The sequence below is a fragment of the Macrobrachium rosenbergii genome, unplaced genomic scaffold, assembly GCF_040412425.1.
Source record: "Macrobrachium rosenbergii isolate ZJJX-2024 unplaced genomic scaffold, ASM4041242v1 13909, whole genome shotgun sequence".
Classification (NCBI taxonomy): domain Eukaryota; kingdom Metazoa; phylum Arthropoda; class Malacostraca; order Decapoda; family Palaemonidae; genus Macrobrachium; species Macrobrachium rosenbergii.
The window spans coordinates 691,550-716,433 of record NW_027100726.1 but is presented as its reverse complement, the minus strand read 5'-3'; the positions used below and the strand labels follow the sequence as shown (position 1 = coordinate 716,433).

Below are 24,884 nucleotides of genomic sequence, written 5' to 3'. Positions count from 1 at the left end.
AGAGAGAGAGAGAGAGAGAGAGAGAGAGAGATGATGTGAATTCTTCATAAAATATGTTCATTTTTACCAATAATATTTTGCAAACGGATAAAAAAAATTAGCCTAATATATTGGAAAGTTGCTTAAATTTTAAGAAAATCTACCAAAAAATTAGCCCCCACATTTTCTAATTATAAATATTTACTTGTTTACAAGTAAATTACCTAAAATATTTACATTTTAGGTAAAAAATGATAAAAAGTGGGAAAGCAAGAACAGTGCGTCATCTTACCTTGTGTCCAGCCAGCCTTTCTCTTCCCCTGAAAGAGAAAGAAAGAGCCAAGTTGAAAAGGGACGAGACACAGACCTTTGTGCAGACTAGTCCTTGTGTGAGCAGGTTAATAAAACAACACATGCCCTTGTACGTTTGTAAATAAAGGTGTGTGTGAGAAAGAGAGAGAGAGAGAGAGAGAGAAAATTTATTGAAAAACAAGGAGAAAGCCAAAAGTATTAGGACAAATAATACATATTATTATTATTATTATTATTATTATTATTATTATTATTATTATTATTATTATTATTATTCAGAAGACGAAACCTATTCATATGGAACAAGCCTACCAAAGGGGCCATTGACTTGAAATTCAAGCTTCCAAAAAATATGGTGGTGTTCAGGAAGAAGTAAGAAGTAACTTTCGTGTTGCATTTGCTGAAACTTTCATTAGATGTTGTTCAAGGATTAGATGCGAGTCAAAAAGTTACACCTAGAATAGTTAAAGATTCAGACTCATTCAGCAAAGTTCCACCCACCTGCAGGGAGGATGGGGTGGGAAATCTGTACGAGACCTGCCAATCAGTTGTGGTTTCGTTTTACTGGAGTTCAGCCTCATACCCCACCGACTGCACCATTCCCTGATCCAGTCCCTGTCTCGAAGGAGGAGGAGAAGAGAAGGGGGAAGATTTTACTGAGGAATTGCAGAAACAAATGGAAGACACATCGAGAGAGAGAGAGAGAGAGAGAGAGAGAGAGAGAGAGAGAGAGAGAGAGAGAGAGAGAGAGAGAGAGAGAGATTTTTTAATGGAAATCAGGAACAAAAACTAACTTTAATGACAAATAATACATATCGATGAGAAGAGGAGATGGAGAATCTTACTTAGAAAGAGTGGAAACAAAAGGAAGGAAGGAGGACACAGACAGACAGACAGACAGACAGACAGACAGACAGACAGACAGACAGACAGACAGACAGACAGACAGACAGACAGACACTGAGTGGAGTGTATGAATTTTTCTGATTCTTAGCCTGGATGTGACCTATAGGCTTGGGATGTGCAGTTCTAAAGACACGACTACAAACCTCAGATTCAGGTGTTGGATCATACAAACTAGCTCGATTTTTACAATTTTATTACAAAGATTAAACTCTACTAATGCCCTGGCTGTGCACATTTACTTTACATCTAACATTAACGAAACTAACACAACCCAGCAACAGCCGTGCTAATACGTTGGCCTCGTGGCCAAAGGAAACTCACAATATTTTAAGGGCAGAACTAACAGCAATTTACAAGCATGTTTCGTGATTTAACAAAAGGAATTTACAAACATGTTTCATGATTTAACAAAAGGAATTTACAAACATGTTTCATGATTTAACAAAAGGAATTTACAAACATGTTTCATGATTTAACAAAAGGAATTTACAAACATGTTTCATGATTTAACAAAAGGAATTTACAAACATGTTTCATGATTTAACAAAAGGAATTTACAAACATGTTTCATGATGTAACAAAAGGAGTTTACAAACATGTTTCATGATTTAACAAAAGGAATTTACAAACTTGTAACATGATTTAACAAAAGGAATTTACAAACATGTTTCATGATTTAACAAAAGGAGCTATGGTTGGAGGTACTCTCCCAAAAGTGAAGTAACGGTGCAGGAGATGCTACAGTAGCTGTAGTTCTTCTTGCAATTCTCTTATTGTGGACATTATGGTTGACGACGATGCATCGTCTGGTTGTTCCTTGGTTTCTGGTAATAGGGGTCCTGGATTATGCAAAATGGTAGGGCCTCTCGCCCACAGCGATTCATCATGGAGAGAGTTGACGTCTGCCCGACGGGACAACACATCTGCTGGATTTTCCTTGGTCGTGACATATCTCAACTCGAATCCACATTCCTGCCATGTAAAGGAAACCTCCCACGCCCTATTTGCAAAAAAGGTATGCTTATTCTCTACTTTACTTCCCACCCACGCAATGACAATTTTGCTGTCTCCCCATATGATTGCTTTACTGAAGTTGGAAATTTGATTAAGGTACTTAGCTAATCTGACCCCAACAAGTAAAGCCATAAGTTCTAATTGAGGGATTGTTAATGTATGCTTTTTACGAGGGGTGATCCTCAGTTTTGCAGTTAACAGGAATGTTTCCTCAGTGACATTCCTAACATAAGGTACAGCTCCATATGCTTTTATGGCGGCATCACAACAAACATGCAATTCTGATTCATCAAAATTATTCGCCCTTTGAATTTGTCTATCTATCTCAAGAAAATCTGAGAGGATCTCTCGCTTCATTTGCCTTTTCAGTAGTCAGTACATCATCCCAACCTACATTTTCTTCCCATAAAAGCTGTAAAAGATTCTACTCTTCAGAATACAGGTGCTACAAGACCTAATGGATCAAAATGGGAGACAACTAAAGATAGACTTTACGTTTGGTAGGTACCCGATTACAGTTATTCACTCCCTTCCCTTTAAATGGTTTGAGTGACAAAGTGTCAGATTCACGATCCCAAATCATTCCAAGAATTGGAACTTCCAATGGCTCGTCCACATGAGTTTCCCTATCAAACTGCTTGCTATTGCTAGCCCGGACCTGAGTGGCATATGAGGGCGTTCTAAAACTGCTTTAACTTTGGCTGAGTCTTCCCTTCAGCTAACTTCATCATCATATGTTTTAACAAAGTTATCTACTTAGAAATTCTTTAAGAGATTGTCTCTACCCTCCCTCCCCAGAGGATGAGTTTGTAAGACTTGCTGTAAGAGGTAGGGGCTCGAGGTTACTCCAAACACTACTACATTAAATTCAAACATAGCAAAACTATGGCTACAAGAAACGGGAGTATTTAGCATCCTCAGGATCTAGCAAGACATGATGAAAGGCTTTGGAAATATCTGCTGTGACTGCATAAGGCTTACTTCTGAATCTTAGCAGCAAATCATACAACACTTCTACCAAAGTAGGACCAGGATACAAGTACTCATTAAGTGATTTCTCCCCTTCTGCTTTGAAGTAGCATTATAGTTCCTCATTGGACGGTGGTCGATATCGTTCTCGCTAGCACTGTGCTGGACCCGCGTTGATTCTCCAGCCGGCCAATGAAGAATTAGAGGAATTTATTTCTGGTGATAGAAATTAATTTCTCGGTATAATGTGGTTCGGATTCCACAATAAGCTGTAGGTCCCGTTGCTATAGGTAACCAATTGGTTCTTAGCCAAGTAAAATAAGTCTAATCCTTCGGGCCAACCCTAGGAGAGCTGTTAATCAGCTCAGTGGTCTGGTTAAACTAAGGCATACTTAGAACTTTTGAAGAAACATTAAACACTACTCGTAGTGGTGTGGTTGTACTTTCTTTAGTTACCCCAAAGTGTGGCACATAATAGCCTTCAATTACAGGACTCGTTACTTTGCTAGTAAACCCATTATGTGTATATGTCTGAATTACATCTGAATACTGCTGATGGTATACAAGATCTCTATTGAATCATTCTCTTAGCTATTTCAATTGAGCAATGGCAAGCTTAAAATTGGTAGTCAGCCTCTCCCAATCACGGAACGGCAGACTGACCATATAGCCGCGTGAGGTTTGTTTTATACTGCTCATGACACGACACATCGCTTCCAAGTGCAAGACAGTGAATTGCTCATTTGACTAAATGCCCAATGTATCTAACCTCCACCACTCATCCACATCACATTCGTTCTCATGTACCGACACGCACAGCGTTCTGACGGTGGACGTTTGAAGCCTTGTCTAGCCCATCCTGGAAGTCTCCCATAGGGCGATACCCCATTAGGTGTTACAAATAAACTAATACTGTCACATTTTTCCAGATCATATACGAAATGGTTGAAGTAGTCTGCTCCTGTCAGGATCTCTACATTCTCTAAAGTATCACTATTTACCTCCTGGTCAACCAGTACACAACCCTTACTTCCTAGATGTCCTCGAACATTCATTAGCCCGATGTTATGAATGGGCACGTTCACTCTGTCATGAACTAGTAACCTTAGCCTCAGGATTCGTTGGCCTATCTTTAGCCTACATGCTACTAAATCAAACTCTCCTCCATCACATCAGTCCCAAAAGGTGCTATGTTGAAGGATAGCTTTTGAGGACTGGAAGTTTCAATTCAGTGGCCAAATGACTGCTTATGAAGCTCCTTTGGCTTTCTGTATCAAAAACACTTGGGTTACTTTCTCTTGACCATTACTGCTATGTATTATGCCCAACGCAGTCGGTAACAATGTGGGAGGTAATTCTACGTTACTGTCAGAATTCATTCTAGTAGCTTTGACTGTTGGTTTTTCGTCTGATCGATTGCTAGAATTACATACGTTAGACCTTTTCTTTGGGCTCTGCTTATGAGTGGTAGCCTTAGAGACAAGGTTAGTTTTACCAACCGCATCTCTGTTGGAAGTTACGTTAACACTTTGGCCATATTTCTGATTACTTGAACAAATATGGGAATGATGCCTTGCTCCACAAGTTTTATAGTTTCGGCTGTTACGACACTCGGTTTCTCCAAGATGGATCTACTGAAGTCGTACTTCCAAGTCCCTGTACATCCCAGTGACGTCCCAAAGACCACCATCATCACGCCCTTCAGGAGCTACACATTTTCCTATTCCACTTTCGGCCTCAGGAACCCAGGCACCACCTTCCAGCACCTGATGGATACCATCTTGGGAGATCTACCCTTCTGCATCTGCTGCGTCGACGACATCCTCATTTTTTCCAGGTCCCCAGAGGAACACCTTCACCACGTCCGCACCATCGTGAAACACCTGCAGGACAACAGATTAGTTGTCAGGTTTGACAAGTGCATCTTCAGGAAAGAAAAGTAGACTTTCTGGGCCACGAGATTTCCCCAGCAGGAGTGCCCCACGGCCTCTAAAGTAAAAGCTATAGAAAATTTCCAGGAACCCCAAACCATCAAGACCCTTCAAGCGTTCCTTGGGATGATAAATTACTACTGGCTCTTCATCCCAAACGTCACCCACATCATGTACCCCCTGACGTCAATCCTGAAGGGGAAACCGAAAACACTAACATGGAAAGCTCCGCAGCAGCAGGCATTCATCCAGACAAAAAGGGCCCTCTCTAGAGACACCACCTTAACTCACCACAACCCTGCCACTGCCCTCAGGTTGACAACGGACGCCAGCAACATAGCCTGCGGTGCATTAATTGAGCAATTGGTGAACAGCACGCCCCAGCCCTTGGCCTTCTTCAGCCGCAAGTTTTCGCCAGCCGAGACCCGCTACAGTGCCTTCGACAGAGAGCTGCTGGCTATCTACCAGGCTGTGAGGCACTTCAAGTACCTGCTGGAGGGAACCGAATTCAATCTAACAGACCATAAACCCTTGGTTCATGCATTTGCAAAACAGGGCGACACCTGGTCTGCAAAGCAACAGCGGCACCTGACCGCCATCTCGAGTTCTCTTTGCACCATCAACTACATCCCTGGCAAGAAAAGCCCAGTGGCTGATGCTCTGTCAAGAATAGAGATCAATTCCCTTCACCTCGGCATTGACTACAAAGACCTCGGATCCGGAGACGGTGGACTACAGGACAGCAGTGATGGCTCTCAAACGGGAAGACATGCCCTTAGCAAACTCAGACACAACTCTCCTCTGCAACACCAGCACAGGCCGCCCACGCCCCTGGTGCCCGCATCAAGGAGGAAACAAGTGTTCGACATCGTCCACGGCCTCTCCCATCCATCAGGGTGCACAACGGCACGCCTCATGACTGACAAGTTCATCTGGCACGGCATCAACAAGGACGTCCGCCAGTGGGCAAGGAGCTGCATCCTGTGCCAGACGAGCAAAACATCCCAGAACACTGGATCCCGGATCGGCGATTTTCCTTAGCCTTGTCGGGATTCTCGCCACATCCACATCCACATCATCGGGCCCCTTCCACAGTCGGGGAGCCAGATACCTCATGACGATCATAGACCGCTCCACCCACTGTATTATTTAAGCAACCCCATGCATGAAGCATCAACAGCATCATGCACATAGTTTGGATCATGAGGCCCTCCTTCCAGTTGAATAAGCTGCTTTGGAATGCCAGACAGCATCACTACAGACACAGGGACCTGCCTTCCTGTTAGAGCTTTGGGTCTCCTTGGCATGCCTGATGGGTACAACTCTACACAGCACAATGGCATATAACCCCGCAGCGAACAGCATGGTCAAGAGGGTGCACCACTCTCTTAAAGCAGCTCTCATGGCACGCTGCACCGACGAGAAGTGGAAGGAACAGCTGGCCTGGGACCTGCTGGGTCCCCACATGCATCGAAAAGCAAATAGTGACGTTTCCCCTGCTGAGAAAGTCTACGGGAAACACTGGCCATAATGGAGAGTTCTTCCCGCCATCGGCTGAAGCGCCGACACACCTCCCAAGGTTGAGGGGAACTCACACAAGGGTTTGCTCCTGCCACAAGACCTTCACCAACAGAACCGTCACCTACAGCCCACCTGCCTTACACTCCTGCACCTATGTCTTCATCAGGGTGGATGCTTGCCACCAAAAACCAGGCCCTGGACAGGGGGCCCCACCAGAGTCATCAGGCGGGCCAGCAAAGCACTCCTCCTCGACATCCACGGGTGGGAGGACTGAATCACCATCGACAGACTGAAACCCGCTGATTCCCGCTAGACAGCAAAGTGATGCTTAGAAGAATTAGGCAGGCACCCCAGAGGAGAGCAATACCTGCCTGAAGGCACACCCACTTCCCCACCAAAGTGGGGCCCAGGATGGCCCAGAAAACGCATCCAAACGTCCCCAGGTGTCAGTTCCACCCCACGCCCACAGTTCTCCAGAAAAAGGGGCCCCACGGCTGCCTCAAGCCCATGATTAATGTTGCATCATCCAATAATTGCTCCTCTAATTATTGTCTTGTGGGAAGTATTTGTAAGGGCAACAAATTGCACCTCTCTTTCCTTGTGTTTCACCTTTTCAGATGTACATTAATCACGTCATGTATTTTATCTGTCTTTATTTCAGATTCTTTGTGTACCTCATCTTATGCATCATTGTACAGCCTTTACGCTGATATGCATATCTACCTTTTATATGTCATGTAACAAATGTTGTACGTATTTTTATGCTTGCTAGAAAGCACAAATCCTGTATGGACGCCACAGGAGGTCTCGGGTCACCCGCTACCTTTCCATCCGCTTTTTGTCTTATAAACACCTGTCGAGAATAATAAAGAATCAGTCTTTCACTCCTGACTTTTCTTGAGGCCTCACACTGGATAGGAATGACAGCAGCAGTGTGTATGTAGGAAAGAGAGAAAACACGTGATTGAAGTATCCTTGAATACAAGTCAAACAGAGATGCCCAATTAAGTACCCTGGTAGAGATGCCGGTTAAGTACCCTGGTAAATATTTTGACAAAGTTTTTGGATGCAAATTATGGCAATCAGTGAGACAAAAGGAGAGTATATGCCAGGAATGTTAGAGTGAAGAAAGATCATAGTGCAATTCTCAGGAGGGATATAAGAAGGAGTGTAAGCCAGGCCAGCAGGTTCAATTTAGTAGCACATATAAGGAATGAATAATGTAGATGGTTGTAGGGTTCCTGTTTTGGCTGTGGTGAGGTAGGATGTAGTATGACAGATTGTATGGAACTGTTTGAAGTGACACAGTGGATTAGAGTACATAGCAAAAAGTATTTGGAGAGCAGAAAATGGTGTGTGTGTGTGTGTGTGTGTAACCATGTGTTGTTGTGGCAAAATTACTTTTCTAGAATGTGCAGTTCTTAGAAGCCAGTATACAGCTTGTGGTAGGCCAGGACTTAGGCAACACCCAGAAGAACGGGACAAATAGGACAAGGAAGAACATGAGGAATGAATGTAGTTAATGTAGGTCACACAAACAGGAGTATGAAGAGAGTGCAAAAGGGTGAGTCCTATGTAATGAATCTGACTTTGGTTCAGCAAGTTCTAAAATTCAAAAAAGAATGGGACTGGAGTGACTGGCAGCAGTAGCGACAAACGAAGGAGGTAGGAGCAGAACAAAACCACAAAGTACAGCCTTAAGATTAATTTATTACACATAGTAATTTACATTATATACAAGTGAGTCAGGTCCAGGAGAGAAAACTTAAAATGACCAATTATGTAACCATTACAAATGACAGAGGCAGCAACATATAAAACTCACGTAGTTAAATCTTAAATACGTCAATAAACAAATCACAGGCAATATAATACACTAGCAGCATAAGACAAAAGCAGGCAGCATAATAATAAACACATCAGCAGTAAAATAAATGATTTAAATACAAAATCAAGCAGTATAATAAACTTTACATGAGCAGTAAAATAAATAACAGCCCAAGCAGCACACCACAAAAACAGACAAACTTTGACTGACACTGGGTGTGGTGTGAATGGCATGTACAGAAACACCTTTGAAAGGTTAACATGAAGTGAATGGACAGAACGCATGTCATGGATTTGTGAGAAGGATTGGAAAGTCGTCGCCTGTGCCTGCTGTTGGAAGCTTGGAAGAATCAGTTGTGAATGCTGGAATAAGAATGGAAGGGACGATTCCTGGACGACAGATGGGGTGAACGACAAGTACCATGTGTTATAAGAGTACAGTATAGCTTGAAGAAGAAGAAGAAGAAGAAGAAGAAGAAGAAGAAGAAGAAGGAGGAGGACAGTGCAGCCGATGCAACAAATGATTGAAGTGAGGCTGGGTGAGCACACTAGAGGGTAGTTGTAGGTTAGGAACAAAGCAAGTATATGCTATAGATGTGATATTACACAGAGATAATAACAGTATTGTGGTGAGTGTGAGGAGGAAGGAGGGATGGCAGAGTAGTCTGGGTATGAGAAGCGATGATGAGGATAAGCGCAAGTGTTTGATGCAGTAATGGAGGAACCTGTCTGCACACGAATACAAATGTACAGAAGAGGCAGAGATAGGTTGGGAGTGATGAATACTGTTGTGAGTGGCGATGATGATGATGATGATGATGATGAAAGGTAAGAGACTATCATGAGATGACTAGTTAAGTTCAGCAAGGAAATTTCTTCTAAGGCACCTGAAGTATGGCGTCGCCTTCTCTCCTCGACAAAGAGTCCACCAGTATGTGCCCAACAGTAAGGAAGGTCATTTTTATGGAATAAGGTGAATGAGTCTGGAGAGAGAAAGGCTGATGAAGCTCGTAAAGAAGGTGCGACTGTTTGCAAAGCTGAGAGGATATGATGGAATTGGGAAGCAAGTTCGTGAGTGGCTGCTTTAGGAACAAGTTTATGAACAGAAGCCGTTAACTGTTCGTAAAAAACAGGACAGTTTTGAAATGGGATGGAGGAACAGAGATTGCATTTGAGAGAGTATGAAAACAGGCGGTAAACGAGGACGTTGCAGTGGTATGCTAAAAGACTTCAGATGGGACTCTTGCCATTGCTTAGTCAATGGGTGGATGTTTCATGCATGATCAGGTTATGGGGTTCAGTGAAAGTTTTGGAAAAATGCAGAGGTGTAGTGAGCAAATAATTGACAATAGTTCAGTTTTCATTAACATTACAGTGTTAGTCAGGTTAATTGCTATCATGAACTAATACAAAATTTACCTAACAATATTTTCTGGAGGAAGAAGTCGCTGCGTTGAGTTGGGTCACAGAAGAAATCTGCAGCAATCTGTAAAAAGAATTTAGTTGTTAATAACCTCCAGAAACCAGTCATTTTTATTTCATCTACACAGAGAGTATTTCATTCTAATGGATAGCTTTTGTTTATAAATCAGCACCAGGATGAATGTTTGTTATACAATCGCCATTTTTAGGTCAGTGTTTCATAGCAACAAATGCAAACTGCAGTTTTCTACATGTGAAAGCCTGAGTCTTTCACACAGGAATGTTTTATATGCAAAAATTTGTATATTTCACAGCAACAAACATATTATTCAGCACAACAGTCTTTAGATGTGAAACTGAAATCCGAGAGGAATTACTGCTTTACCTAGTCTAGTAATATTAATGGACTACGCATTAATAGCTAGATATAAAGTAAAAGTGTTACTTCCTTTCAGTGGGAGAAAGCTACCCTAAGTAGTTTACTTTTCTTTATTTAAATCTTCATCTGAAAACCTCTTTGGACAAAGCCAACAGACTATAAACCCAAGAGGGCTCCAACGGCAAGCCAGCCTGCAGAGAGAGAGAGAGAGAGAGAGAGAGAGAGAGAGAGAGAGAGAGAGAGAGAGAGAGAGAGAGAGAGAGTTATAAGAAAAGGGGATAAATAATTAGGTATGAGGAAACTGGAAATAAAACTGATACACCTGAATTCAGAGGACGACAGCAGAAAGCAGGAATGAATCGGATCACCGCTTAAACACTGAAGATCAGGAGATTCGAAAACTGCACCAGGCAAACTATTCCTTGTTTTGGGGGTCCTTTAAAAGATATTTTCATGACACCAAAAACCTTCTGGTCCTTCATGAACATTATTGGCGTTTATGCAGAGGTAATGACTGCACTTATAGCCTAGCTAATAGGACTTAACATTAAGTTTGATAAGCTGCTTGTGCATTTGCAGAAAAAGGCTTCAGTGTTCACAGGAGGTTTGGGAACTCGACCCTCACAAACAGAAGGGGAGAAATGTATACCAACCACCAAAGTCAGGTATTTTCAGACCTACACTATCCCTAACACAGCATGAGTTCTAGTTGCGCTAAAACATATAATGGAGAGCCCCACATTAGAAGGCATTGTAGATATAGAAATTCCAGTTTCAGTTAAAAGCCAGAATAAGAAATATTATAATATCTAAGCTTGTGCGTTCATAAGAAATTGTCATTGATAAGGATTAGAGTTGAATGTTAGCTCTAAGACTAAACAAGTGTATTCCATGAATCATAACTGAGCAGTAGATGGCATGATGTTAGCACTAACACACACAGACTTCAAATCACAATATCAAAAACAAACACTAACGCGAGAGTTAAAACAAACAGCTTGTATGCTAATCACTAAGGCAAAGTCATTGCTATCATTCAGAAAGGTGCATCACTGGAGGCCTGGGGCAGAACCCTTTCCCTGAAGGTTTGTGATGCCACACTGTCACTTACAGGCTCAGCTGAAAGTGACCAAGGTCATAGTGGGTGCAGCTTTGCCTGTCCTCTTTCCACACACTTCGAATAAACTACCGCCATTTACACGATTTTTACTGAATTTTCTGACGGAATATGGACATAGTAATACAGGGAACAGTTGTTTTCTCATGAAGCAACAATGAAATATTGGTAAATGTGATGCAAGCAATTGACATTACAGTGAAAAGTAGTTATGATAAGTGATAAAAATGCTCAGGGAAACTGAAAGTACAAATTCTAAATAGGCCTTTCAAAAGGAAACCTCACAGCCAAAACTATAGGGCATGTTCCTACAAGGGCATTTTTACAGGAAAAACAATAACTCATGCACTGGACGACTCTATCCCCAAGCAAGAATGCTCTAAAAACACACAATTCAAAGTAAACAGCAGCAGGTATAAACAAACAATATCACTGAAAGTTTTTTAATAGCTTCTGAATCCCATCATGTCTACTAAATGCCCATGTTCATCTGCTTCAGATGAGAAGACAAAATGAACAGTCTGTCTACTGGAGGCCTGCATCCCAGCCTCCTGAAAATACATACATCCAATTGCATATCTTCAGTTCTGAGCACAGTTGAACAGAAGCAGCTTATTAGTAGTGTCACCTGACCCTGAAAATCAACAGTAAAGGAAACGTGCACAGCAATCCTTTCTCCTTCGTCCAAGAGGAACAAGAGTGGCCATCAAGCAAAGACATGCCATTGCACACCAAACAGATACCAAGAGTTGTATTTCAAGGACATATTTCAAATCCTATCCACCCATCATGGGACGCAACTATGCAGGGAGGACTCATTCTCGCCCCCATTTCAATGTCCTTATAGAAAAAGAGGTCATCCCTGAACAGCAAGCGAGTCCAAATATTCACATATGCAGATGTATTTATTAGAAACCATGACAAACATAACCCAAAACAAAGAAAGCAAAGAACCCCCCTACAGTACACAAACAAATTAGGCTCAGACAGACTTAGAATAAGTGCAACAGGACGAATGTCAAGGACATGACATAAAGGAAAACTAGACACCACACTCCCTCCTACCCAAAGGTCATTTGAGCATGAACCAGTGACACTCACAAGTAATAGAAAACCAAATACTATGACTATATGATTGAATGGGCTCAAAGAATAACCTCCTTCAACAAGGTGAGTAACACTGGAAGCTGTCAGGGTTATTCAGCTCCTTTGAGCTTTTAATCTTTGAAGGAACTGGGGGCTTCAAAGTCTTCTCCCCATAACAAAACAGACGCAGTAAAACAAAAGGTTCATATCAAACCTACTGTATATATAGGTCATTCAAAAATCTTGGCCCCTGCTTAAGTATGAAAGAGCCTCCTGTGATCACTCCTGTTCCAGACCTGTGGAGTTGATCTCTTTCTCCAGGCTGCTGTCCTTCCACACCTTTTCTTGTGGGCTGGGTTTCTTCCTCCCTGAGATATAGATATATGTATAAAATTTATTTATAATTATTAATCATTTATATCAAAATATGCAAGGAAATGATACAACCTTTATTGCATAAAATACTCATTAAAATCTTCCCCAGGGCAGCAGGTAGCTAAAAGCAACACCTCGTGCTTTTCATCAGATTTACCTGCATGACCTGACATTAACACCAGGATGACAGAGCTATCAATTTCATTTCCAGATGTCTATGTGATTTTCCCTTACTAAAATGATTCTGTTTGACTTTTCCTAATTCATTGTGGTGTAAGTTGAGCTCAAAGAAAATTGGAAACAGATGATTTCTCTACGATACATGGCCTTTTACACCTTAAACGACCGACCGAACAATCATTGCAATCACTAGTCTCTACGGGGAGTTATGTTGTGTGTTATGACATGTCCAGATATACAGAACACACACACATCCTGTGACTCACTACAGAGCACACTTGGCCCAAAGTATGCAGACAATAGGTTCTGAGACAGACACCCAGTATACACAGGTAATGCACCCAATACACCACCTCCCCCCCGTAACCCCAATGTGACTATACACGTGCCGATCATACAAACAACCTGTGTATGCCCATACAATACAAATCTCCCAAATTTCTTATAATAACCATAATTGATTGAAAAATGCAAAGAATAATAAACGAAAATTCTAGACATGTGCCACCTGTGGGAAGAGATCTGTAAGATCTGTAAGTTTTCAAGACTTTCCTTCCTATATGAATATATATACTTATATATATATATATATATATATATATATATATATATATATATATATATATATATATATATATATATATATATACATATATATATATATATATATATATATATATATATATATATATATATATATATATTGTAAGTGTTTTTACCACCCAGTTTATGGAATTTGTATGTTGGGACAACAGGAACCATTGTTTTCCAGTTGTTTCCCAGTGAAGGTCGTTTCACCTCTGTTTCTAGTGAGGTGACGACCGACGGCCCGTTTCTGACTGCTTCAGTCAGTAAAGGTATCGGGGCCTGGACAGTCAGTGAGGGTACCGGGCTCTTGCCTGTACTCCTTCTAGTCTGTTTATGTCCTTTCTTTGTGTTGGTGACCAAAACTGTACTGCAAATTCAAGGTGAGGTCTAACTATGGATGTGTAGAGCTGCAGCATCATTTCCTTGTTTCTGTATTTGAGCTGCCTCTTTATGTATCCCGCTAGTTTCTGTGCCTTCTTTTCAGCTTCTATGCACTGTTTTATGGATTTAAAGTCCTTGGTAATATTGACTCCAAGGTCCTCTTCTTGTTCTACACTATTCATGTCATTCCCAAGCAGCATATAGTTGGCATGAGGGTTGTTTGTTCCTATTTGTAACACTTTACACTTATACAAGTTAAAGGCGTTTGCCATCTTTTGACCACTCTCCTATTTTCCTTAGATCATTTCTTCAACTTTCCACTGTATCTGGGTCTGCTGTATTTACACCTAGTTTGGTGTCATATGCAAATTTGGCTATCCTACTAGTTAAGCCTACATCAATGTCATTAATGTAAATCAAAAACAAGAGCAGGCCAAGGACAGAACCTTGAGGAACTCCGCTTGTCACATCTGCCCATTCTGATTCTTCACTTTTTATTAAGACTCTCTGTTTCCTGTTTGTTAGCCAGTCTTCGATCCAGTCTGCTATTTCTCCTGCAATTCCTAAAGCTCTAACTTTTGTCATTAGTTTCTTGTGAGGAACTTTGTCAAAGGCCTTTTGGAAATCTAAGTAGAGTATATCTATTGCTCTACTGCTGTCGTAAATACCAAGCATGTTATAAAAAAAACTCCAAGAGGTTTGATAGGCAGGATCTGTTTTGTCTGAAGCCGTGTTGGCTGTTTAACAATAGATTGTTTCTATCAATGTGATCCACAATTTGATCTGCAATTATGGACTCAGAAATCTTACAAGGGACTGACTTTAGGCAGATTGGTCTATAATTCCTGGCTCTTCTCCTGGTCCTTTTCTGTAAACTGGGGGCACATTACCTAGTTTCCATCCTTTGGGTGCCTTTTGCTGTTAGGCAGTTTTCCTGTAGGGTCTATATAGGTGAGAACCATCTCTTTTAACTCTTTAATTTCTCTTGGATGAATCCCATTGGCCAGGATGTTTGAACTTGTTTAGTTTTTCTATTTTGTTTTTAAGTCCTCCTTTGTAAATATTAATTTGCCAAGCGGTTCTGCCCCTTCATATTTAATAGCTGGTTCAGGGATTGAGGTAGAGTCTTCAGTTGTGAAAACACTAGTAAAAAACTTATTCAGTAACTCTGCTTTCTCCAAGTCTGAGTTCACTAGGTTTCCTCTACTGTCTCTTAAGGGACCTGTACTATTTTTTATTGGCTTCGTACTATTAACATGCGCAAAGGATTCTTTTGGGTTTTCCTTAAAAACTGATGCAACTCTCTTATCCTCATAATCTTTGCATTTCTTACTAATTTGTCCACCATTCTACAGAGTCCTTTATGCCTGCTTGCTTCTTCTGGTGTTGGGTGTGGATTCATGGATTTGTGCAATCTGTCTCTTTCTCTTATTTTAGTTTTAATTTCTCTGCTGAACCACTTAGGCTGAGGGTTGCCATTTGTCTCTATTTGCTTTAATGGTATACATCTGGGGCGTTTTTTCTGTGTACTCTTCTAGAAAGGCTTCCCAGTAGTTATCTATATGTTTTGTCGTACTCTAGAGAGATATCCTCTAGAAAGGCTTCCCAGTAGTTATCTATGTGTTTTGTGTACTCTAGAGAGAGATATCCTCTAGAAAGGCTTCCCAGTAGTTATCTATGTGTTCTTGTCGTACTCTAGAAGAGAGATGTGGGAATTATTTCTACAAAAAATCATGTTTAGAATATAGAATAGAGAGAGAGAGAGAGAGAGAGAGAGAGAGAGAGAGAGAGAGAGAGAGAGAGAGATACAGGTATATACTCGTATATTGTAAAGACGTCAGACGTCTCTTCCTTTCCCAACAATCACGATCATGTATCGCATCTGTTAACACAGCGAGAATCTCATATATATATATATATATATATATATATATATATATATATATATATATATATATATATATATATATATATATATATTTGTATGTAGAATTTAGGTCTTTTTTAGGCAGTATATGTTTTATCACTGTACGCACATTATGTCTCTTATTATTGCTATTTGTTTGGCTGTTAACAAACACAAATTGCTCTCGCTCAGCGTACGGGTCACGGCAATCGAAGGTCGGGCACTCCTTTCCTTCTGCACGCTGCTATATGTATACCTGCCCACAGGTGAATAAATTACTCAGTACCCAGTTCTGTCTCTTTGACCTTTACAATATATATATATATATACACACACACACACACACACACACACACACACATATATATATATATATATATATATATATATATATATATATATATATATATATATATACATATATACATATATACATACATAAAGAGAGAGAAAGAGAGATATGAAATCATTTCTAAAAATATTAGATTTATAACATAGACGTAAGGGAGAGAGAGAGAGAGAGAGAGAGAGAGAGAGAGAGAGAGAGAGAGAGAGAGAGAGAGAGAGAGAGATGAAATAATTTCTACAAAAAATTACATTTAGAATATAGACGAGAGAGAGAGAGAGAGAGAGAGAGAGAGAGAGAGAGAGAGAGAGAGAGAGAGAGAGAGAGATGAAATCATTTCTAAAAATAGATTTATAACATAGACGTAAGGGAGAGAGAGAGAGAGAGATGAAATAATTTTTACAAAAAGAATAGATTTAGAATCTAGACGGAAGAGAGAGAGAAAGAGAGACAGAGAGAGAGATGAAATGATTTCTACAAAAAAATTAGATTTAGAATATAGGCGAGAGAGAGAGAGAGAGAGAGAGAGAGAGAGAGAGAGAGAGAGACATGACATGACGTGAATTCTAAAAAAACTATTAAGTTATAAATGAAAGAGAGAGAGAGAGATTACTTGATTCCTACTAGATTCAGCATATTAACGAGAGAGAGAGAGAGAGAGAGATTACTTGTTTCCTACTAGAAGTGTTTCTATTCAGCTTATTAACGAGAGAGAGAGAGAGAGATGACGCGAATTTTTGAAGAAATCGTCTATCTAAAAGACAGACAGATCACTACTACAGTGTTTGTTCGAGTCCCAAGAGAAATAAATAAATAAATAAATGGAGTAAATATTCTCCATTTAATCAACAGAGACATCGGAGACTACTGAGCGTTATTACGCATCTGGCAACTTGACGCTGATGATGATGATGATGATAATGACTTTCTTCTTCTTCCCGTTGCTACTCTAAGACCCTCGTCATCTGCTTCGTTTTGGTGCCGATAATAATAATAATACAAAGTTTTATATGAAGAAATTCCTCAGAAAATAAAAGCAACATTTAACAGTAACTTTAGGGTTGTTCCTTCCCAGTGTCATTTTTATCTCTCTCTCTCTCTCTCTCTCTCTCTCTCTCTCTCTCTCTCTCTCGCTAAAGTGATGCAACGTCCATTACATACAGCTGCTTCTTTCTCTCTCTCTCTCTCTGCTTCTCTCAGATGAAATCTCTTGTATGAAGAAGAATAAGAATATGGATAAGCAGGGGCGTTCCTAGACGTTTTGGGGTTCGGGGGGCACAGTCCCATTTGGGGCCCCTCTTATGGGGGTGGGAGGCGAGCGAAGCGAGCCAAACCAGCTGGGGGGTTCGGGGCTTGGGGGAGGGGGCGCTTTAATTCCCCGGGAAAATGTTTAGAATATGAGCAATTGTAGGATCATTGTAAAGGCACTTGTAAATGCAAATTTCAGACATTTTATTTCCGAAAACTAGGTGTACATTGAATAATTGAAGGCCAGATTCGTTGAATCATTTGAATGTGTAGGCTATTATCTGGGCAACTGGGGCCATTGTGGGGCCCTCAGAGGATAATTAGGACCCACATAAGCAGCAATCAATTGCCTTAGATCGGCCCTGCCCTTACCCGAGTCAACGTCACCCACTCCGATTCGTACGAGAAGGTCTGTAATGGGCTCTGCGATTGGGAGGGGGACCCCCTGGAGAGCCCTATTTCTTTTACATAACATTTTCGTTCACAAAATTGGAAATTGGGGCCCTTTAGTGAGCCCCAAACTTTCGGGTCCAAATATAAATGGGGCCCTTGATCATTTTGGGGCCACTGGATTTAGCTTGTCTTGTCATAGCAGCAATGGTTGAATTTCGCATTTAGGGATCCCCCCCTCACTTTGGGGCCCGGGGGGCGATTTCAAACAGGCGCCCCCCGCCTCAGGAACCCCACTGTGGATAAGAAGAAGTAGACAATAATAATAATGATAAAGAAGAAATAGAGAGGAAGGGAACAACACTCTCAGAGAGATTGATGCAACGGAGAACGAGAAGAAGGTGATGACGGGGAACAGAGCAGACCCACTTGCCCTTTCTTTCCTCCTCCTCCTTTTCTTCTCTCACGACGACGACGACGAAGAAGAAGAAGAAGAAGAAGAAGAAGAAGACGAGATACATGTCAAAAGCACAGAATAAGAATCAGATGCACACACACACACTCTCTCTCTCTGACTCGGCTCTGTCACAGACTGACTCAAGACCGCCACTGCCTGATACAACAGCCAGGGTGTCATACAGAAAACAAGATACATGCATACACGCATACATACACATACAGGCACGTAACACATACACATAACCATACATACACACATATACGTAGGCATGAACACGCAGGGAAGTTAAACAATTAGAGACAATGCTCTCTCTCTCTCTCTCTCTCTCTCTCTCTCTCTCTCTCTCTCTCTCTCTCTCTATATATATATATATATATATATATATATATATATATATATATATATTATATATATATATATATATATATATATATATATATATATATATATATATATGTATATTTGTGTGTGTGGAAAAATAAAAGTGAAGGTTAATAACTATATTTGACTTTGAAGTGGGCTATATATCATTTAAATAAGAAGCAATATAAAAAGAAGTAAAGAAAATAAAAGAACCAATATAAGAAAAAGAAGAGAAAAAAAGAAAATTACATAACAAGAAGATGAAGAAGAAGAAGAAGAAGAAGAAGAAGAAGAAGAAGAAGAAGAAGAAGAAGAAGAAGAGAACGAAGCCTGCAGCAGACAGCGAGAGAAGTACAGCCAGTGATGACCTCTGGAGAGCACCAAAGAGGAAGGAAATAAAGGAAACAAAAAATAAGTCAAGACTGAGAGGGAGGCTGAAGATGAAAACGAAGGAACCAAAACCGAAGAAGGAAGGAAAGGAAGGCCCAAGGAAGCAGACAGGAAGGAAGGAAGGAAAGAAGGATGGAAGGGTCCCATCAGAAATTCAAGCACCCAACCTTTTTGCAGAGGAAATGCCAAACAGACGACAGCAGCAACTGAGGACAAGATGAGGAGGAGGAGGAGGAGGAGGAGGAGGAGGAGGAGGAGGAGGAGGAGGAGGAAATCCAGTGTCAAATATGAAAGAATATTATACAGCTTTTATTGCACAAAATACTTACTACAATAGAATCTTCTTCAGGGCAGTGGGAAGTTGAGAGCAGCACTTACTACTTATCATCAGACTTTCCCTGCATGGCCTGACTTTAACACCAGAGCGACTGGACTGTCATTTTGACGGCAATTTCATTTCCAGATGTCTATGTGAATTTTCCCCTACAAAAATGATCCTATTTGACTTTTCCTCATTCATTATGATGTTTATAAAGCTCAAGGAACAATGGAGACAGAGCATTGCTCTACGAAATATGGACTTTTACATATATATATATATATATATATATATATATATATATATATATATATATATATATATATATATATATATATATATATTAGAAACAATCAACACAGTCACGTGTGGAACAGAAATAAATTTCTGACTCACTTTCAGATCGAACAGGTCTTCCAATTTGAAGGCAAGGGCGCTGACCACTAGGCCAAATGTGTTGGGAAGTTGGGCGAAAGCACGCTGCTATGCAAGCAGTTAGCTTGCCCAGGTAATTCCTTGTGTGTAGTGGTGCTCAGGTTCCAACTTCTTTTATGACTTGTATGGCCTAGTGGGCAGCGCCCTTGCCTTTCAATTGAAAGACCTTGGGTCGATCCTAAGTAAGTCAGAAATATCTCTCTCTCTCTCTCTCTCTCTCTCTCTCTCTCTCTCTCTCTCTCTCTATATATATATATATATATATATATATATATATATATATATATATATATATATATATATATATATAAAGCAAGGGTTTTACTACCCTGTTTATGGCATTTGTCTGCTGTGACAACCGGAACCATTTTTTCCGATTGTTTCCCAGCGCAGTCTGGGACTCTGAGTCAGTAGCAGCAATGCGCTCTGGGACTCAGGACGTGCAGGGTTGTCTGCGAGGGCTGTCATCGGTTTCATGATCTCGGTTGTGTGGCGTTTTGGATCACGTTTTGTAGGCTAACCATAGCTTTGAAATTCTTTTAATAGTCCCTTTTGTTAATGCTTATTGTATTTATTGTGACTACGGTACTTTGTAATAGTAAACCTTTTATTGCTGGCTCTTAATTATTATTATTGTTCTTTGTGTTTACTGTTTGTGATTTGCAGTCACTGTGAGAACTTTTCAAAATGTTTATGACGAGTGGGAGGTATTCGTAAGAGCGTAGTGTATTGAAGTCCCTTTAATGGTTGCAATGGCCTTTCTGTGAACATGACTTTTGATTTACTGACCCTTATGTCAAACGATTCTTGTTTGCTGTTGTAATGGGAAAATTATTCCTTTAAATATTATTGATTTGTTTAGGAATTGATTCATCATCCTCCTCTAATATCTTTATACTGCTGTTGTGAGAGTGATTGGGACTGTAAAATGTTTTGTTTTTGTTGTGTACAAAACATTTAGTACTGTGGAGTAGAGTATCAAATGATTTAGATTTTGTTGTAAATTAATTGATTCCAGGGCTGCTCCATTTTTATACTTATCCTGTTGTGAAGGAAAAGCAATTGCTAATAGTATGTAGTTCATATATTTTTTTTTGAGATCTCTCAATATAGAGAGTTATTTTTGTTGTTTTAAACTACTCACTTGTATTGTTTTCTTGAAATAAAAATTAAATAAAAGGAATATTTCCAGGGACCTACTAATGAGTCCTGAAGAATATGTAAATTGATCTAGTCCAGGAGTTCTGAAGACTATTAAATTAACCAAGTCCGGGAGACTAGACCTGGGAGAAATAAGACGATGATGTAATGAGTAATAAAGAAACGAACTGAGTACCAGGGAGTTTCTTCAATACCATCGTACCTTACCACTAAAAATGGAAATCAGCACTTCAATTGCCTCCCCAGTGGAAGACATCATCTGGCCTCATCAGTAATAAGACCCGTACACCCAAGGAATATCATGTAATAGCAGGTGGGCAGGCCTACCCTAATTCCCAGGCAGCGTAAACATCAGTAGTCTTCATACCCACCGTGTCAACTATGACATAGTACCATTCTCCGACCCCTGTCTCCAGGCAAGAAGACTGACAGCAGTGCATCTAGATAGTAGTATTATTATTCTCTCTTATCTCATATATCTTAATGTCTTGGTGGGGGAAAAATTCTCCCGTGACACTGTCTTTTTTTAATGGCTGTACAAAGTGCTTTTGCAGCCTGCCCACACCCCATCCCTGTAATACTTTTCAATTGTTGATTTTAGCCTCAATGTTATGACTGAGAAGCAATATTTCTTTTGCTTTATTTTAAAAGGCTATTTGACATCAAATAAGAGAGAGAGAGAGAGAGAGAGAGAGAGAGAGAGAGAGAGAGACTGTGTCGTTGTTTTAAGGCATGATACGTTTAAGTAAAATTCTCTCTCTCTCTCTGGCCAACCCACAGCGGATGGCTGCTAATTTAAAAACAACAAATGAGATCTCAATTAGGGCTCGTCTTCCAAAAGTGAAGGACGACAACAGTAACGATGCCGACAATAAGAATGATATGATAATGAAAAAATGATGACACTATCAGAGAGACTTCTAATGAGACGTGATGATGACTGAGAATAGAGGAGACTCACTCACTCGGTGACCTCTGGGGGGGGATCCAACCACTTCGCCTTCTTCTTTTTCCTCTAGAAACAACCTACGAACAGGGAGACTAAGACAGTGCCAGCAACACGACGTATAATCGCTCAAACACTCTCACAGTGCAACTAACAACTAGAGTCACTAGACCAGCCAGCAAGTTCAGCAACGTATTTAACCGACCCCGCTGAGCGCATCTGCCGCTGGCCAGCTGCCGAGCTGAGCCGATTGACGATGATGCCTGACGTATGATTGTAACTGTATTTCTATCACCAGAAACAAATTCCTCTTGTACTTCACTGGCCGGTCGGAGTTTCGAACTCGCGACCATCAGAGTGGTAGCTGAGAACGGAACCCGCTCACTCAGCGAGGAACTGGTAGAAGAAGAAAAATTAGTTTAGGGCAGATAAGTGAAAGAAAAATTTTTAATAGCAAGTATAGACTATTAGGTTTAGGAGAATACAGTAGCTTGCGACTAATAGATAAAAAGTTAGATGGCAGAAGCAATTCTGGAAATAAGGGAAATGGACAGATAACGAACAACGCAGAAGATGCACCAAAGAATTTTGAAGCAAAGCTCACAAAGACCCAAGGGCTGACGAAAGCTAAACAAATTGAACTCACAGATTTAACACAAAAGAACACAACCAAGTCCACCGCTGAAACACACCTGAAGCAGCAGAAACTGCTCATCCCAACAGGTATCAGACGAGGATGGCACCAGAGGAGGAGTTCTCTTAACAATGCATATACCCAAGGGAGACATCCAGGTGAAAAAAGGAAAATCAGAACATCCAGACACTCTGCCAGTAGAAGGGTAATTACAGAGCAGCAAGATTCAACCTAATCCTTGTCTACATGCCAACTGGTGGTAGAGAAAGAAATAAGAGAATGTTAAATGCCTTACACAGTCCATTAGAGAAGACCACAGATCTGCCTCTGACTGTTCTTGGGGACTTCAGTGGGCATTTAGGCTTCACCGGGAAGCGAGACCCTGACTAAATTGGAAAATATGTTGTGGACCTAATGGAGAAATATGACCTAACACTATTAAATGGGGATCCCAGCTGCAAAGGAGAGATGACCTGGTGTAGAGGAGATCAAAGTAGCCCATAAACTTTGTCCTGGTCAGTCAAAATATGTATAAAAACTATAAGTGTGGAGATAGATGAGGGAAGTATGAATATGACCTATCAGACCACCACCTTATAAAAGCCCAATTCAATATAAATTCAGAAGCAAGAAAAACCTTCAAAATGAAACAAAAGAAATGAAATATCTGAAAATAACAGAAGAGTCCACCAGGACACACCTTGAATATATAGAAAGTAAACAAGACAAAAAGAGGTCTAGCCCAACTGGAGGAAACAGTGAGTGAAGCAAAAGCAAGCACCCTGGAGAAGACAATAAAGAGAAGGTTCAAGCAAGGAAAGCAAGAAGAAATAGAACCAGTAGGGGTCACCAAAGAAAGAAATAAGTCAGAGAAGGATATATAACAAATTAAAAGGAAAGCTACAAGCACAGAAAAAAAGTACTACGAAGAAGCATATTATAGGCAAAAAACAAACAGTACAGATAACAGTAAAGAAAGCATATGAAGAAAAGGTTAGGAATGAGATAATGAATGACAAAACAGACACAGGAAAACCTGGTAATATACAGACATGCTGAGAGGTAAGACCACCTCCAAAAAGAATGGGTCAAGATACACGACGAAAATAAGCAAGGGATAAGGAAGAAACCCTAGCTGAGGAGGAGCTTGTCAAACTCTGGAAGAAAATATACCAAAAGAAGAAAATCAATAAGAGAGATATGGAATGGGAGCATAAAAGAGCAGTAGTATTAACACGACATGGAAGGAACGACGGAAAGAGCAGGTAGCAGGATTAGGACTTGTGTTCTCATGAAGGGAACAAATGGGTGGAGTGTATGGTCTAACAGTGACAGAAATGAAACCCATGGAAGAAGTCACCATAACTGAAGGAGAAGAAGATGTTAAAAAATCAGCTTGAAAAAATGAAATAAAATAAAGCACCATGAAGGCCATAAAATAAAATAAAATAAAATAAAGCACTGCCATAAAGAGAATTGGCAGAATGTTTGACAACATACTGAAAGGCAGGAATACACAGAATAGTTGGTTTAAGTCAATAACAACACTCACACTCAACAAACAACACCCCACAGTCAAAGATCTTAGGCCAATTGCATTAACTAATGTGTCATAAAATTTTCATGGGGATCCTGAAAACCAAAATAGAAAAGCATATAAATTATATTAGAAATATAGGAAAACGCATGAACTGCAATCAGGCTTTACTACACAAAGAAGAGGAATTGATAATTTGTTTATCTTAGAACATTGCATCACGGAAACGTACAGTAGAAAAGACCCATTATTTGTAGTATCAGTAGACTTCCAAAAAGCATTTGACTCAGTTAACAGAAAAAGTTCATAGAGGTCATGTTGAAATATAGGCTACACGAAGAAGTTAAGGACAGTTGCAAAGATATATATAAATGACATAACAAGTCTATGCCTCAACAATGTAGAACAAAGAGCTAAATATAACAAATGGAATAAGGCAGAGTGCAATGGCTCAACAATACTCTTCATATTGATAACTGATAATCGAAAATGAGAAAGTACAACGAAAGGTTTCAGAAATGACGTTATACAAAGACAGTGGATAACAGGGGCAGAGAGTCGTAAACATCGGATAAACGCATCGGCTCGCTATCCCTTTATCGTCCGTAACATAACAAATCATCCATACTTTACCGTATATGTAACGAAAAATATTTAAAAATGAATATACGGGTGAACTGTGAAGAAGATGAAGGAAGAGATTGAAATCCATAGCCGGCTCGCTATTTCGTTTTATATTTAACAAAAAGTTATCAATATTCT

The 24,884-nt window shown here is 40.2% G+C and overlaps 1 long non-coding RNA gene across 1 annotated transcript in view; it reads right to left on the bottom strand.

The window, feature by feature from the left end:
* LOC136838057 (uncharacterized) overlaps positions 1-22,801 on the bottom strand; it is a 24,886-nt gene extending 2,085 nt beyond the window's left edge. Inside the window, exons 1-4 of the long non-coding RNA XR_010852845.1 lie at positions 21,967-22,801; positions 12,682-12,831; positions 9,879-9,945; positions 272-299 (exon numbers count right to left, since the gene is read on the bottom strand). This is a non-coding gene — a long non-coding RNA (uncharacterized lncRNA). The remainder of the gene's footprint in view (positions 1-271; positions 300-9,878; positions 9,946-12,681; positions 12,832-21,966) is intronic.
* Positions 22,802-24,884: the final 2,083 nt, after the last annotated feature.